The following is a 12,402-nucleotide window of genomic DNA, read 5'->3' on the forward strand; positions in this document are numbered from 1 at the left end:
CCCAGCAACCACATCTAGATTGAGATTTGGTGCCCGCTTCTGGTGTGTAGGCCCAAATGCAGACCAAATGCTATATAAATAATAGATAAATCTTAAAAAAAAAAAAAAAATTGGGTCTGGAGAGATGGCTCAGTAGTTAAGTGCTAGGTTCAATTCCCAGCACCCACAACTGTCTGTAAAGCCAATTCCAGGGGATTTGACGTCTTTCACACTAATGCACATAAAATAAAAATTAAATAAAATTTAAAAAGAGTTTTGTTTAGGGCCTAGAGGGATGGCTCAAGGGTTAAGCACACTTTTTCTTGCAAAAGACTTGCATTCCTGTCCCACATCTACATGGGGCTCAAAACTGTAAGGTCAGTAAATTCAGTTCCAAGGAGTCTGAAACTCTCTTCTGACCTCTGTGGGCAATAGGCACATGCTTTGGTATGCCAGTGTACATGCAGCTAAAACACTCTTTAAAAACAACGGGGGGGGGGGATGCTGGAGAGATGGCTTAATGCTTATGAGCACTCTTTGCTCTTCCAGAGCATCGGGATTCAACTCCCAGCACCCACACGGCAGCTCACCGCTATCTGTAACTCCTGTTCTAGGGAATCTGACACCCCACACAGATGTACATGTAGTCAAAACACCAATGTACATCAAATAAAAGTAAAATTTAAAAAAACAATGCAACTTTAGTTTTCTCTTATCTGTATAAATTTTGCATTATATGCAGTGTCTGGTGCCCAGAAGACTTGTGGAAGTGGAGTTGTAGGCAGCTATGAGCTGCCATGTGGGTGCTGGGAATCTAACCAGGTCCTCTGCAAGGGCAGCAAAGACTTTTAGCCACTGTCATCTCTACCCCCAACGCAAAGACTTTTTATAACCAGGAACTTTCCTGGTTGTTCTTCTTCTCTAAACTGTTTTCTCCCCACAGATTTCTTTTATAGCTATAAATATAGATATCTTCTGGTTTGTTGTGCTTAAAATGATCCCACGGTCTGAACTTAAAGCATGTCTCAGTGTAATCTCTCTCTCTCTCTCTCTCTCTCTCTCTGTCTCCCTTTCTGCTTGTTCGTTTGTTTATTTGTTTGTTTTTCAAGGCAGGGTTTCTGGGTAACCTTGGCTGTCCTGGACTCTCTTTGTAGACCAGGCTGGCCACGAACTCACTGAGATCTACCTGCCTCTCTCTCCCAAGTGCTGGGATTAAAGGTGTGACCACCATATCCGGCTCAGTGTGATTTTTTTTAATGGAAACTTTCAGCCTCAGTGTCGTTTTGAGACAGGGTTTCAATACAGCCCTGTAACTATGTGTAGACCAAGGTGTCCTTGACCTCATGGAGCTCCGCTCCCCTCCACTTCCACAGTAGTGAGATTATAGGTGTCTGTGCTGGTGATGGAACCCAAGGCTTAGGGCATAGTAGGCAAGCACTGTCCCTCCTGAGCCACATCCCCAGCCCTGTTTTGGTTTTTGGAAATAGGGTCTCAGTATCTGGCCCATGCTGGCCTTGAATCATTGTCCTCCTGCCGCAGCCTACAGACTGCTAAGGTTAGATGTCTGTGTGACCGTGTATGGCTAGCGACTGGGTTTAAATACCCCAGTTCTTCTATAAATCTGGCTTCCTAGAGAAGCAAAACTTTTCTTGCTCTCTCTCACACTCCCATAGTTTATCTCCTTTTCTCAGTCTTTCTGTCTCTCTTTGGGGAGGCCCTCCCCCATTCTCTCTCTTTCCCCTCCCCTCTTATTCCCCACAATAAACTTTCATATATATATAAACACTTTCCTGTTGTTTAGGCCTAAACATTGATTCAAATAAAGAAATGCCTTCAGGAAGTAAAATTATTTTCTGTTGATAGAATCTCTTGTTTGTTGCATGAAAGCATCACCTGTCAATATGGCCTATTAGCTGAGGCAGGAAAATAGGAGTTGGAAGTTCCAGCAGAGAGAGATGAACTTGGGGATAGAGTCAGGGAGAGAGGTTTGCCCTGAACTCTGAGGAAGAGGCAGACAGATCCATGAAACTGAGAAGTAACTGTTAGTATTTAGGCACCTGCTTCTGGGTTGCTTAGCAACCTATGATGTGGAAGGCCTGGTTACCTTGCTCCTTAAAGGGAGCAACCCACCACAGGGTCCCTCTCTTGCCCTCTCTTGCTCCCTCTTGCTCTCTCTTGGCCCCTGCCCTCTCCCCTTTGTCTGTCGGGGCGCCCCTTCTCTCTTTCCCTGCATCATGTCCTGCTCTCCCTTCTCTCTTTCTCTTCACCTCCATCTAATAAACCTCTTTCATATAAAATCTGTTGTGCGTCTGATCGTCATTATTTAATGTCCCATCAGTAACCAGTCATGTGCCACACATAGACTAGAATAAATGGGGAAATTAAGTTATGAGCTAGTCGGGAATGAGCCAAAGCTTGTGGCCTAGGCATTTATTCATAAATAAGAAGTGTCAGAGTCCTTATTTCAGAAAACAGGGCACACGAGGAAAACCCGAGGTTACATTTTTTTTTCACATGTAAACATTTGTATAACCCGGCAGTTGGGGGTGGGGGAAATGCCTTTAATCCCAGCACCTGGGTGGCAGAGGCAGGTGGATCTCTGAATTCCAGGGTAGCCGGAGCTGCACAGAGAAACATTGTTTCGAACAGAAACAAAAACAAAAAAATAAACATTTGTATCCTTTTTTTTTTTTTTTCTAAAAGGAAAGGACACTCAATGAAAAATTGCGGACAGCTGTGGGACGCAGCTACAGACAAAGCCAGCCTGAGAGACAGGCCCAGAAGCTCAATATTGAACTCACAGGGCGACACCGGAAGACATCCAGCAAAGCTGTGCCTGCCTTTAGTCCCCAAGTCTACAGTTTAGCTGGGTAGTCCCGGATGCTCCAGGTAACCCGGAAGCCTCTTGCTAAAGCAACACACCTGCGGCCAAGCTTGACCGAGCTGAGTTGGCTCGCTAGGCTCACACTGTGGTGTGGAGAGCTGCTTGTTAAGCTGCTTTGTTATGTTTTCACCTGGGGAAGTAGTTTTTGAAGGGAACTTTTTGTATTGATGTGACTTGTTTTTGCTTTGCCTGTAAATAAACCCGAGCTGCTTCAGTCAGACTGACAGCCCTCTCGAGCCAATCCCGTGTGTAGTGTGATTTGTCCTCACTCCCCACTCAAGTACTGTTCGACTCTGCCGGCGGACGCTAGCAAAAAAAAAAAAAATCTTTTGAATGCGTGTTCCAAAATACGTCCTTGAAAACTGCCACTTTCATAATTCCCTCAATATTGTCCTTCAGAAATGTCTGAGATTTTGGATTTGGATACTGCCCAAATATAGTAATTGTCTGAAGCTTTCTTGTACTGGGTCAAGGATATATGGTACAAAGAAGTATTAAAGGGAGAATATGGGAGCTGGGAAGATGGCTCAATGGTTAAGAAAACTAGTTGCTCTTCAAGGGGAGGAGGACCAGTGCCCACAACTTCCTTTAACTCCATCTCCAGAGAGTCTGATTTGCTCTTTCAGCTTCCTTAGGTACCCATATATGTGTGGCTTACACACAGACATACAGCCATAAATAAAAATAACAAAATTTGAAAAAGAGTCTACAGGAGAGTCTAGGTAATAAGGACCTAACAGTTTCAACCTGGAAAGATGACAATAAGAAACATAATTCTCTTTGGAAACCACAGTTGCATCTCTGTTCCAGCTAGAACGCAAACTCTGTAGAAGTTTCTTACTGATAGAGCTGGTTGGCCACATGGCTCGGCACAGAAAGGCACCTGCTGCCAAAGCCTCCCTACCTAAGTTTGACACCCAGCACACGTATGGTAGAAAGCAAAAATTGGGAACTACAGACTGTTCTCTGGTTCCCTGTCCCATGGCATGGCCTGCTTAACATGGCTTTGATCTGCTCTTCCCCACAACAGGGTTCCTCTGTGTAACAGCCCTGGCTGTCCTGGAACTCACTGTATAGACCAGGCTGGCCTTGAACTCACAGCAATGTGCCTGCCTCTGCCTCCCGAGTGCTGCGACTAAAGGCACACGGCACCACACCTGGCTGATTTGCTCTTTCTATTTACTAAGATAGACCTTTTTTCAAAGAGTTGCATAAGTAGGACTTTATTTATCTTGTGAAAACAGAGTCTTACTGTGTAACCTAAGTCCATCTTGAATTCACCAACCTCCTGCTCAGCCTCTTCAATGCCAGCACCACAACTGTGCACTGTGCCCAGCGATGAGGGGGCAAGTTTGCTTTTTTCTTTTTAATCAATGTGGGTTAAATGGGTAATTATCATTCTTGCAATCAGGAAGCAATTGCAGTGCTCAACCAACTATGTTGTCTGTCTGTCTATCTATCTATCTATCTATCTATCTATCTATCTATCTATCTATCTCCTCTGTTCTGCAGGAGATTAAACCCCACAGATTCCCATATTCTAATATTGAGCTATATAATCCTCAGGTGACAAAGGGACCCTTTCAGTTTAATGAAGATTTAGGTTAGGTGCTGGCCATATTGGTGAATACTTGTAATTCCAGCATTTAGGACATGAGGCAGGAAGATCAAGGAGTTCAAGGCCAGCCTTGGCAATATAGTAAATTTGAGGTCGGCCTAGGTAATATTTAATTTTGGGAAGGATTTGTATTCAGCCTAGACTGGAATTTAATCTATATTCCAGACTGGCTTTAAACTTGACAATCCTTCCCCAACCTTCCTAGTGATGGACACTATGCTGCTTTGTCTATGCTGCATACTTACGGAAGCCGGAGAATATGGCATTGTTTTCAATTTGTTCTGTTATGGCTAGAAAAAGCAGGGAGAAAGAGATGGAGATGCTGGTTTTTGTTTTATAGGTAGGGTCTCCTGTAGGTAGGGTCTCCGGTAGTCTTGAGTTCACGATATAATTGAGGATGACCTTGAATTTGTAACCCTCCTAACTTTTCTTCACAAGTATTGGGGTTTCCTCCTTCCTTGCGCACCATTGTTACCTCCTTCCTTTCTCTGTGAAATAGCTTGCCTCAGGCATTTTGAGTAAGTCATGAAAATCTGGGCTGGAGAAAGGACTCCACGAGTAAGGACAATTTCAGGCTGAGCCTGAGGACCAAGTTCCAATCCCAGTACCTGTGTGCAAGCTGGGTGTAGTTCCATCACCCTGACAACTAGGGCAGAGGATGTAAAACGATCTCTGGGACTTGCTGGATTTCAGCATAGCTAGAAAAAAAAATGCAGATTCCAAGAAATAAGGAATAGGATGATGGAGGAAAACCTTTTCCATTTGTGTGCCTGGAAACATATGCAAATTAAGCACCCATACACATAAGATAGTAATAAAATGAAATATTAAAAAAATCATGACGGGGGCTGGAGAGATGGCTCATGAGTTAAGAGCACTGTCTGTTCTTCTAGAGGTCCTGAGTTCAATTCTCAGATCCTACATGGTGGCTCACAACCATCAATAATGAGATCTAGTGCCCTCTTCCGGCCTGCAGGCATATGCGCAGGCAGAACATTGTATAAATAATAAATAAATAAATCTTTAAAAAAAATCATAACTAGGGGGTTGGAGAGACGGTTCAGAGGTTAAGAACACCGGTTGCTCTTCCAGAGGTCCTGAGTTCAATTCCCAGCAACCACATGGTGGCTCACTACCATCTAAAATGAAATCTGGTGTCCTCTTCTGGCATGCAGGTGTACATGCAAACACATTGTGTACATAATAAATAAATAAATAAATCTAAAAAAAAGCTAAATTAAAAAAATCATGACTAAAACAACAATCAATATGGAAGATTAAGAAAGCCAAGATGAGCTTTGGGGACAGCTCAGTAAGGCAGAGGCTTAGCAAGCACAGAGCCCTTAGCTTGATCCCCAACATCAGAAACATGTGCATACATGTACACCCCCCCCCCCAACCAGACACCACACACCCTGAGCTGCGAGAGATTTCACATCAAGGGAACCTCTCAGATACAGACGAATGCTTTTGAGAATTTACTCTTCTCTTCACCTTGAAAACTATCCCTGCTATAGTAAACCAGTTATTGAGGTTTCCTTACATTCCTCAGATGGGCTACGGAAAGGAGATGGTTTGGATTTGTAATTTCAGAGGTGAAGAATAGCTGATGATAAGCATTGGGGTGTGTGAGCTTGGAAGGAAGGAGACAGGGAAATAGTACAGGCTATTGGGTGACTAATTTGGAAATTAAATTTACCTTCAGTGACAACAGAACTTGAGCATGTAGGAAAGCCAGTGAGCTAGAAAATATTCCGGATGGGTATCAACAGAGAGCAGGTTTGGAATTAGCATTGAAGAGTTTTAGAATAAAAATCTCGGGCCAGTGAATTGTGGTGTAAAATTATGGACTATCTATGTCTGCTCTAGCTCCCAAATAATGACATACTAACTTAACAGTAGCTTTAGGCGGTATAACTGGGAAGATTCTCAGTTAGCTCAGTCTAAATTAACCCGACTAATCCTGACCCTGGCCTACTTCTTCACCCACGTGTCCTTGTTACCTGCCATCTTAGTCTCATGCTGGCTGCTCCATCCATGGTGACTCCCTCATGGCGACTCTCTCTCTCCCTCTCACTGGGATCAGAAGTCCCACCTTTACGCTCCTGCCCTGCTATAGGCTCTTCAGCTCTCTAGTAACCCATCAGAGGTGATAGAGAACAATGTTTACACAACATTGAGACAGGAGATGCTTCATAAAAATTATGATGCCAATGGTCAGACTGCAACCAGATCTCCAGGTACAAATCTGGAGTACAGAATACACAGTACACAGGACATCCTCCAAAGGTGTGGTAGCCTAGGCCTGTAATTCTCGAACTCAAAGGCTAAGTCAGAGTAACATTTTGAGTTCAAGGCCAGCTTAGGCTACAGAATAAGACCCTGTCTTAAAAAAATAAATAAATTTCCGTCGGTCTTTTTCTGATTTTTTTTTCAATAATATTCTTTGTTTTGATTTCCCTTTTGTTAGGCAAGGTCTCACGTGTCTCAGCCAGTGATCAAAGTCACTATGTAGCTGAGGAGACCTTAAATTTCTGATCTTCCTGCCTACACCTCCTAAGTAACAGTCTGAGGTTGGAGTTCAGCTGGTAGAGTGTTTGTATGACATGAAAGAAATCCTGGGTTCAATCTTTTATTTTTAATTAATTTATTTTTATTTTATGTACACTGGCGTTTGACGGCGTGTATGTCTATGTGAGGGTGTTAGATCCCCTGGAACAGGAGTTACAGACAGTTGTGAGCTGCCATGTGGGTGCTGGAAATTAAACCTGGTTCTTCTGGAAGAGCAGTGCTGTCTCCAGTCCCTGTGGGCTCAGTCTTTAGTACGACAGAACTGGAACACAGATGTGATCCCAGCACTGGCTGATGGAGGCAGTGTGAGCGGAGGCTTAAGGTGTTCCTAGATTATAGAACGAGTAGGTTTTAGGTCAGCCTAGGGTTCATGAGGCCTCATCTCAACAAAATAGCAGCCAGGGTTGGGAGGTGGCTCCCTGCATAAAGTGCTCACTTGGACAGCGTTGGGGCTGAATCTGGATCCCAGCACTCGTGTAAAAGCCTGGTGTGGTGTCTACTTTGTAACCCCAGTTTTGGGAGTTGGGCAGAGACAGGAGAATCCCTGGAGGTTGCTGAGCAGAAGAGTCTGCCAGTGACAAGCTCCAGGTTCACCGGGAGACACTTAGGGTGTCTCATGCCTGTAATCCCAGCAATAAAGGGCTAAGGCAGAAGTTTGGGTTCAAATCCAAACTTGGTATACAGTGTGCTGTGTGTGTGCATGTGTGTGTGCGTGCGTGTGTGTAGATATTGCAGGGGGTCATCTCCAGGCCTTGTTGTCCTCTCAAACACTTACTGGCTCCTTCTGCTAACCTAGGCCTAGTCCTGGAAGCTTCTAGCCTCTGTACAATCTCATCTAGCCCAGAACATTTTCAGCCTCTGAGACTTACTGCTGGATAAGCTTGCCCTTTCTAGTTCTTTCTGAACTCTCAGCTGTTCTGGCACAAACTTGTGTCCAAGCTGACTGATTCAATCTACCTTCACTTAGCTTTTGGCTGAGTTGCTCTGCTTAGCCTCAAACTAACTCTAGCAATCTGTTCCATTCTTCTGCCACAAACTCAACTCCATTGCAGTGCCTCTCAGCTCACTGACTCAACTGAACTGTCTGAACAGAATTGACTAGATCTGCGTGCTTCTGTCTCCTGAGTGCTGGGGTCACAGGTGTGTACCACAATGCCTTTCTTTACCTGAAACGTGCTCTATACCAGACTGCCCTTGAACTTGTGATCCTCCTACCTCTGCCTCCTTCAGCAAATTCTACCGGCAGGTGCCACCACAACCAACACAGGCTATGAAAAGCTCTTATAATTCCATTCTTTTGCCCTCTCCATGGTTGTAAATCACCAAAAGAAAGAATTAAAATATTCTAGGCTAAAATCAGAATGTAATCACTTGTGTACATTGTTCAATTTTATCCCCATTTTCTCATCTTATGAAATGAGGCCAAATATTATTTTGCAGGATATATATACATATATATATCCTGTTGTTTTCAGCAAAATCTATATATCTATATGTATATATATATATATATATATATATATATATATATATATACATATATATATCTTGTTGTTTTCAGCAAAATCTCTATCATTCAATTTTACCAATAAAGATTCAGGAGCCAGATGCTGGGGTGAAAGCTTGCTAGCTCAGAGAGGCAGAGAAAGCAACCAGCTAACCTTTCTCCTCAGCTGATGTCCCAAAAGAAGGAATGCAATCTCAAAACAAAACAAAACAAAACAAAACAAAACAAAACAAAACAAAACAAAACAAACCTCAAATTGAATGTCCCTCTCTTCTACTTCCCGTCTCTCTCATGTCCTCCCCCCATCTGGACTTCCTCTCACTCTCAATGGTTTTTTCCTGTGTTCATTCCCTGTCAATTGGTTGCTTGCTCCGCCTCTTGACCTATGGTTGACTTTATTTAATCTTGTTTACAATATTCAAGCGGAAACCTCTTGGAATAAAGGGGTGTTCTAGGGTTGAGCCACACCACAACTAGAAACAGGTTTTTCCAGTAAACAACACAATCTTGGGGTTCACAGTGTGATCAAATATCCTGCAACATGTGTGTATGTGTGTGTGTGTGTTTGTACACAATACACAAGACTCAAAAGAAGGGGATGCTATTGATTAAATGTGTGAATGTTGCAGGTTGGATTTTAAGCAGATTTAAGTGTATACGTGTATGTGTACCATGGACATGCAGGTGTGATAGAGGTCAAAGGGACCATATCCTCAGATCCTGTGGTCCTGAGCCACCTGATGTGGGTGTTGGGAATTGAACCTGATTATTTTTCACCAGCAGTAAGACCTCTCGACTACTGAGCTATCTCGCCATTGCCACTCCACTCCCCTTTTTTCTTTCTTTCTTTCTTTCTTTCTTTCTTTCTTTCTTTCTTTCTTTCTTCTCTTTTTTCTTTTTTTGTTTTCAAGACAGGGTTTCTCTGTGTAGCCCTGACTGTCCTGAACTAACTTTGTAGACAAGGCTGGCCTTGAACTCACAGAGATCTGCCCGCCTCTGCCTCCTGAGTGCTGGGATTACAGGCATGGGCCACCATACCCGGCTCCTCTCCCCTTTTCATTTTAAGACAGGGTCTCATTGTATAGCCTTGGCCATTCTAAGCGTGGACCAGGCTGTATCTACCTCCAGAGTGCCAAGGGTAAAGGCATGTGCTACTATGCTGGCCCTGTAGTTTGGGTCTTAAATGTTTCTCAAAGGCATATGTAGTAATTTCTATAGTGGCAATATTGGAAAGAGATGGAAACTTTAAGAGTTGTGGTTAATCTTTAAATTACTGGGAATGTAGTTTTCAAGAGGAAAGTGGAACCAATCCTTTCTTTTCTTTCACGTTTCTTAGCCAAATGGTTGGTGCCACATGTGTCCATGGTGCTGTGCTGCCTCGCCTTAGCTCAAAAGCAGTGGGTGCATTTGATCATGGACTAGAGCCTTTGAAACCGAGTTCAAACAAAACTTTTCTGTCTATAAGTCGATTGTTTCAGGTCACATGAAGAGGATTGGCATTCAGTAAACCTTAACTTCGTTAACTTTGATATGCTAATGGCTTCCAAACCTCTTTCTTCCTTTCTCTTTCAGAATATGAAAGCGTGTTACTTGTGGCCAAGCTTTTGGCTACTTTATTGGGTTCTTTTACCTACCACCCTTCTCCATCCCAGTACCTTCCAACTCCCCAACACTAGGTAGGGGATAAAGAAGGATAGAGGGGAAAGGGGGCGTAGATCTCTTTAGACTACTTCTTGATGATTAGGGGCATCAAGTTCATTGGGCATGTCTAATCTTCCTCATCAGGATATCTCCAACAAGCAACCAGCAATCCAGCCAACAGCAAATGCAGTCAGCAACCAGCAAAAGCAGGAGCAGGAAAAGGCGACGGCGATGACAGCAGCAGCAGCAGCCTCTTTGCAATGCCTGTGGTCCCTCTCCCGGCCTCTGGCACTTATGTTCTTTCTGAAGAATCCCCAGAATTTCAAATGTAAACTATCTGCATCTGGAAAAGTCACACCTTTCCTAGAGCTTGAGGCAGATCACAGTCAGCTGTTGTGGATGATCTGATGAAGCCGCATATCCCACACTTGGGATTAAAACAAAAACATATTCACAAACCGTTAAAAAAAACTAACAACCCAAATTCTCACTACAGTTACTATGTTTCCTTTATAAAAAATTAAAAATCTTGGTCTTGCCTTTGTACAGGTTCACAAGAGACATATTGGTTACTTTAACAACCTCAAAGCAGAATCTAGGACTATTGCCAACTGCATAACTTTTTTGAGCAAAGCCAGCAACCAGAACATTGTTTTCCTCAATGAAATTCTAGCTGCCATCACTGGACACAAAAGCTGAGATTATCTTGCTTGTCTTGGTTAGCTAGATGCTGACATACTTCCTGATGGCAGAATTGGGTTCTTTGGCTTCAACTCCTAGTTTGTCCAGTAAAATCCCCTTTGCATGAGAAGAACCTCCAAAAGGACCTTCAGGGCTATGTCCAAATAGGCTTTCCGTATTGGTTATCTTGCCATTCAGGTCCCTTCTATGACTGTGAAGGTTTGGCAGTATGAAGACCATTACACAGGATGAAGACCCATCCTGCCAGTGCCACAGGCTGGAATAAAAGAGCTCAGATGTCTAATAGCTAATATCTCTCAGTACTCAGCACCATAACCAATTGTTTTCCTGACATCACTCCTTAGACGACTCTGTGGATCATATTCAAAGAGTAACCTCTTCTTTAAAAATATATTAATGTCTAACCAGGTGTAGTGGTTACACCCTGTAATCCCAGCACTCAGAAGGCAGAGGCAGGTGAATCTCTGTGAGTTCATGGCCAGCCTAGTTAACTAAGTGAATTTCAGGATAGCCAAGGTTGTTATAGAGAGAAACCCTGTCTCAAAAAACATAAATAGATATACACATATTATATACATACATATTTATATATAATATAATAGACATATATGTATATATACATTATGTTATATATAATGTACTGGATGGTTTTGTGTGTCAATTTGATACAAGCTAGAGTCAAGCTAGAGTTGAAGAAATGCCTCCATGAGATTACTGATTTTCTCAATTACTGATCAATGAGAGACAGCCCAGCCCATCGTGGGTGAGGTCATACCTGGACTGGTGGTTCTGGGTTCCGTAAATAGGTAAATAAGCAGGCTGAGCAAGCCATGGAGAGGTAGCCAGGAAGCAGCACTCCTCCGTGGCTTCTACGTCAGCTCCTGCCTCCAGGTTCCTGACCTGTTTGAGTCCTCCAACATTGAACTACAATGTGGAAGTGTAAGCCAAATAATCTCTTTCTTTCCCAATATGCCTTTTGGTCATAGTGTTTCATTGCAGCAATGGAAACCCTAACTAAGACAGTCTTACATAAATACTTTTAAAAAAAAGATTTATTTATTTATTGTGTATACAGTATTCGGACTGCATGTATGCCTGTATGACAGAAGAGGGCAACAGATCTCATTACAGGTGGTTGTGAGCCAGCATGTGGTTGCTGGGAATTGAACTCAGGACCTCTGGAAGAGCAGACAGTGCTCTTGACCTCTGACCCGTCCCTCCAGCCCCACATAAATACTTTTGAAGCATTTTATTTTTGTATATGCAGTGAGAGAGGGATTCAAATTCCTTCCCCTTTTGCATGTGAATGTTTACTAGTTTCATTACTAATTTTATTGTTATTATTAATTTTTAAGTTTTTATGTGAATGGGTGTTTTTGTCTGCATTATGTCTATGAACCACATGCAGACCTGGCATGGTGCTTATAGAGGCCAGAACAAGGCATCCCAGATTTTCTGGGATTGGAGTTACAGGCAGTTTTGAATGAGTATGTGGGTGCT

This window comes from Psammomys obesus, unplaced genomic scaffold (assembly GCF_907164565.1).
Source record: "Psammomys obesus unplaced genomic scaffold, mPsaObe1.curated_primary_1811, whole genome shotgun sequence".
NCBI classification, from domain to species: domain Eukaryota; kingdom Metazoa; phylum Chordata; class Mammalia; order Rodentia; family Muridae; genus Psammomys; species Psammomys obesus.